Source organism: Bos javanicus, chromosome 6 (assembly GCF_032452875.1).
Source record: "Bos javanicus breed banteng chromosome 6, ARS-OSU_banteng_1.0, whole genome shotgun sequence".
Taxonomy (NCBI): domain Eukaryota; kingdom Metazoa; phylum Chordata; class Mammalia; order Artiodactyla; family Bovidae; genus Bos; species Bos javanicus.
Genome location: NC_083873.1, coordinates 117,423,393 through 117,428,513, shown reverse-complemented (window position 1 = coordinate 117,428,513; position 5,121 = coordinate 117,423,393). Strand labels below are relative to the sequence as shown.

The following is a 5,121-nucleotide window of genomic DNA, read 5'->3' as shown; positions in this document are numbered from 1 at the left end:
TGACTCCGCGCCTGCGCGCCAGAGCCTGCCGCTCCCGCCGACAGGCGCCCGTAAGGCACCGAAGCAGGAGGGGACGGGGTGAGGATTCCACTTTCCGTCTGCGGGTTGTCTCGGCCGCACTCACTCCAGCGCTGCGGCGCGTGGTACTCCCGGACCCGTGTGGGCCCCCCGGCGGCGCCGAGGTGGGTGCCGAGGCTGCCGAGTCTCAGGGGCCCTCCCGGGGGCCGCGGCCTCACAGGAGGCAGTGCCCGGGCGAAGGGTGGAGGTGGCCACAGGGAGGCGGGACGTGTGCCGGCCTTGAGCGCGCTGCGCTGAGCTGACCGGTCACGAGGCCCTTGTTCTGTGGTGGTGGTGGTGGGGAAGGGTGAGGGGCCTTGAGGCTGCAGACTGGAGGTGGGAGAGGAGAGGCCCTGGGCCATGAGGGACCAGTGGGGTCAGAGGAACAGGAGGTGAGGGGCCGGGAACCCTGGGGTGGGGTTCTAAAAGATCAGTGGGCCAGGACAGGGTGACAGGAGGGCTTGGTGGATCAGGGTAGGGTGTCACTGGGGCCCAGGACCAGCTGACCTGGTCACATGGTGAAGATGGGCCAGGCGGGGCCAGGGCCTTGCTTGCCTCTGGCATGGGCATATGGAAAGTCTTGACCTAAAAAAGATTGTTTCCCATTTACAAAGAGATAGGAGAGCTGATGGAAAGGACTGTTCTATTTTTTGTAGCTTCTAAGGAACTTGTAGGAGAAGGCAATGGCACCCCACTCTTGCCTGGAAAATCCCAGGGACGGAGGAGCCTGGTAGGCTGCCGTCCATGGGGTTGCTAAGAGTCAGACATGACTGAGCGACTTCACTTTCACTTTTCACTTAGATGCATTGGAGAAGGAAATGGCAACCCACTCCAGTGTTCTTGCCTGGAGAATCCCAGGGACAGGGGAGCCTGATGGGCTGCCGTCTATGGGGTCGCACAGAGTCGGACACGACTGAAGTGACTTAGCAAGGAACTTGTAATTAATTTAGAATTTAGAGAAGGACTTCCCTGAGCATCTAGTGGTTGAGACTCTGGGCTTCCAGTGCAGGTGATGTGGGTTCCATGCCCAGTTGGGGAACCAAGATTCCACATGCTGTGCAGTCCAAACGAAAAAGAAAATTAGAGAAAATGAAGGGAAGCTACCTTCATATTATTTCACACCTCATGGAATACCCCATGCTCTCCATGGAAGAGCCGTTTCCATCACCCTGATCCAGGTGGAGGGGGGTCAGGTGGGACCTGCGGAACAAACTTAGTTCAGAGGAAGTCTCTGTGCAAAAGGAGAAAAGTGGCCTTCTTTCAGGGAAACAGGAAGACTCAGAGATTCAGGATGACTCTGACTGGAGTGGTTTAGGGAAAATATGTACCCCTCTGTCCCAGGCTGCAGCTGGGAGCGTCCTGTGGCCATTGGACCTTGAAATGGGACTGGGTCCAAGTTCAGATGTGCTTTGATTGCAAAATACACCTGAGTTTCCAAGACTTCTTATCAAGAAAGAAAAGTAAACTATCTCATTCGTCATTTTGTATTGATTACATGTTAAAATGGTAATGTATTTGATGTATTGGGTAAGTATATGTCACTAGGGTTAATTTTACTCTTTAAAAAACCTTGTTTAATGTGGCAACCAGAAAACTTTAAATTTACGTATATGGTTCACATTTTATTTCTATTGGACAGGGCTGATCTAGTCCAAATTTAAAAACAGGGTCATGTGTTTATTCTGTCAAACTCAGAAGCTGAATCGTTAAAATGACATTTTCACTGTTGTTGTTCAGTCTGTCAGTCATGACTGGACTCTGTGACCCCATGGACTGCAGCACACCAGGCTTCCCTGACCTTCACCAACACCCAGAGCTTGCGCAAACTCATGTCCATTGAGTCGGTGATGCCATCCAACCATCTCATCCACTGTTGTCTCCTTCTCCTGCCTTCAATCTTTTCCAGCATCAGAGGCTTCCAGTGAGTCGGCTCTTCGCTTCAGGTGGCCAAAGTAGTGGAGCTTCAGCGTAAGTCTTTCCACTGAATATTCAGGGTTGATTTCCTTTAGGATTGACTGGTTTGATCTCCTTGCAGTCCAAGGGACTCTCAAGAGTCTTCTCCAACACCACAGTTTGAAAGCATCAATTCTTCGGCGCTCAGCCTTCTTTGTAGGCCAGCTCTCATATTCATACGTGACTGTTGGACATTTTATCAGTGTTACAATGCTATAACATCAGTTCCAACCTTAGATGTCTTTGAAATCAGAAAATAATGACACTTACGAATATATTTTATTAACTCAAACATTATGCAAGGTAGAAGGTAATTATTTGCTTTTATTTTTTTATTTTTATACAAGTTTCTTAGCTATGAAGAAGTCTTTAAGGGACTTCATTTGGAAAATTCCAACTGAGATAAAGATTAATGTTTGTGTAAATGCCCACCATAAGACGTTGCTGTTTGTATCTTCACTGGTCATTCGAAATTTTTCTTCACGGTCCTATATAGAAGAGAAATATGCAGGTTAGGTTTCTTAAGGTGCTTCATGCATGAATTTGAGGGGAAGGTGCTGTATACATTCAAGGTACTTAATGTCACTCAGGTAATATCTTATGCCAAAGAGCAGTGTCTGATTTTTCTAAGTTAAGGTGTGTTTTTAGCCAAAGATAAGGAGGAGGCGTCATATTTTGGTGTAAAATATCAAGTATTTGATCTGTTACTTCATATGTTTTATTTGTTAGCATCAAAGTGTATGTTACCTAATTGATACTTTTTTTTTATCATTCCAGTTCTTACTTTACTTTAAGCTGGGCACTGGGCTCATTTTATTTTCCAGATAAGGAAGCTGAAGCTTAGAGACAACAGAAGGTTAGTGAGTGGGGGCAGATTCAGGCCCACATCCAACCAGGGTCCGCTGAACACAGTGACCTGGGAAACACATAACGTCACAGGAACAAAATAATGCTGTAGAAAGTGGGCACCCTCGACTGCAGATGCACAGGGTGTGTTGGACTGCTAAGTCGCTTTAGTCGTGTCCGACTGTGCGATCCCATAGACGGCAGCCCACCAGGCTCCCCTGTCCCTGGGATTCTCCAGGCAAGAACACTGGAGTGAGTTGCCATTTCCTTCTCCAGTGCAGGACAGTGAAAAGTGAAAGGGAAGTCGCTCAGTTGTGTCCGAGGCTTAGCGACCCCACGGACTGCAGCCTACCAGGCTCCTCCATCCATGGGATTTTCCAGGCAAGAGTACTGGAGTGGGGTGCCATCGCCTTCTCCGGGGTGTGTTGGAAGCCCTTATATATTCATCTGTGAGCTCACAGCCCTGAGGCAAGCGAGCCGCAGTCCCTTTCCTAGAGGAGCTCACAGGCCAGCAGACGGCGGAAGAGCACACCCACCAGCCCTGCACATCCACACAGCCCTGGATAAACCCAGGAAACAGGCAGCTTACTCTTTCCCTGGTTCGGGGGCTTAGTCAAGAATCATGTTCCTGGCAGGAAGAGGGATTGTAAGCTGATTAGGCAGACTGACCCTTTGATAGTTCTGTTCTTTGACTATTTGCTCAATTTGCTCGATTAGATGTTCAAGCTTGAAGCTAACTTCATTAACTTTGTCCTTTGCTTGAGTAATGGCTGCATCAAGGTCATGTTCTCCGACTCGAATATCTAAGTGGATCCGCTGTACAAACAGTAAAAGGGAAGAAACATGTTTTCCTGTAGCCGCTCGTTTTCCTTACTTTGCCCTCATTGTGTCCTACCAGGCCTTCCTTTTTCTCCACCCCCCAGCCCCCGCCGCCTTTCTGAGAGTAAACACTCCTTCGTTCTCTTATTGCCTCCCCGCCGCTCCATTCCAGGTTATACTCGGGAGTCTTTCATTGTCACAAGAATGCATTAAATGGCACCTGCTGCCCTGAAAGAGCAACTGCAGCTTCCTGAGCTACGTCCTCTAGATTTCCGGGCACATGCCTTTGGCCCTGAGACAGTTTGATTACTCTCAGGAAAAGGTGCTCTGCATATAACTAAATTTCTGATGCCTCAGAACCTTTAGAAAATATCCAATCACCATCTACCGTGTAAGAGTTCCATTTATTGGAATTCCATTATTAATTCACCCTTCAGCCTTCAATTGTTTTCAAGCCTGAATAATCACAGTTCTCTCAACCTTCCCTCCCAGTTCTCATTTTTCAAGCCCTTTAATCAACTTCGTGGCTCTGCTTTGAACCCCTTCCAAGCTCTCCAGCTCCCTCTTTAGTTGCTGTGCTGAGATCTGGGTGCAGGACTTTAATGTGGCCTGGGCATAATGGTTCTGCATATCATTGTCACGCCCGAGTAATGCTGACGCTGTTCATTTGCAAGGACATGGGGGCATTTACTTACCAGCTTACTCCCTCCAAATGACACAAGCCTTGTAGAATTAGATTGTAAGCAAATGATGTGTTCACCAGGTGAATGTGAAGTGAAATAGAATGTTCCTTGTGGGCCGTATAACTTTGACAGTAATACCTAGGATTAAGGATTTCCATAGTGTAAGTTCATTATTCTCTATACTCCATTAAAAAAATAAACCATCCCTATGTAATCTAGTGAAATCTGTGCCATTCTTAAAGAAGAAATCAAATTACCGATAACATGAAAAATATTCAGTCTTCCTCCCAATCAATGAAGTACAAACCACAGTTAGATATTCCTTGTTATCAGATTGGCAAAGACTTAAAAGCATCTGGGGTGGGGATAGTATTGAGAAATGCTACCTCTGAACACTGTTTTGAGAATGTACATTTAACAGCCATTTCAGAGAATGGTTTGGTAGTACATATGAAAAGTTAAAGTGTATCTAACCATTGACCCAGCAGAGCTACCTATAGAAGTTTATCCTATGGAAATGCTCAAGTAGACAAAGTTATATGTAAAAGCTATTCAGTGTAATGGTATTTATTTTAGTTTGCATTTCTGAAATAACTAATGGATTTCAGTAGGGACTCATTAAGTTTCAGATCAGTTCAGTCACTCAGTCATGTCCGACTCTTTGCGACCCCATGAATCGCAGCACACCAGGCCTCCCTGTCCATCACCAACTCCCGGAGTTCACTCAGACTCACGTCCATCGAGTCAGTGATGCCATCCAGCC

General features: G+C 47.0%; 1 long non-coding RNA gene across 1 annotated transcript in view; it reads right to left on the bottom strand.

Annotated features, from left to right (window-relative positions):
* Window positions 1-2,314: 2,314 nt before the first annotated feature.
* Window positions 2,315-5,121, bottom strand: part of LOC133249962 (uncharacterized) — a 29,338-nt gene continuing 26,531 nt past the window's right edge. The window contains exons 3-5 of the long non-coding RNA XR_009737185.1: window positions 4,371-4,496; window positions 3,526-3,672; window positions 2,315-2,498 (exon numbers count right to left, since the gene is read on the bottom strand). This is a non-coding gene — a long non-coding RNA (uncharacterized LOC133249962). The remainder of the gene's footprint in view (window positions 2,499-3,525; window positions 3,673-4,370; window positions 4,497-5,121) is intronic.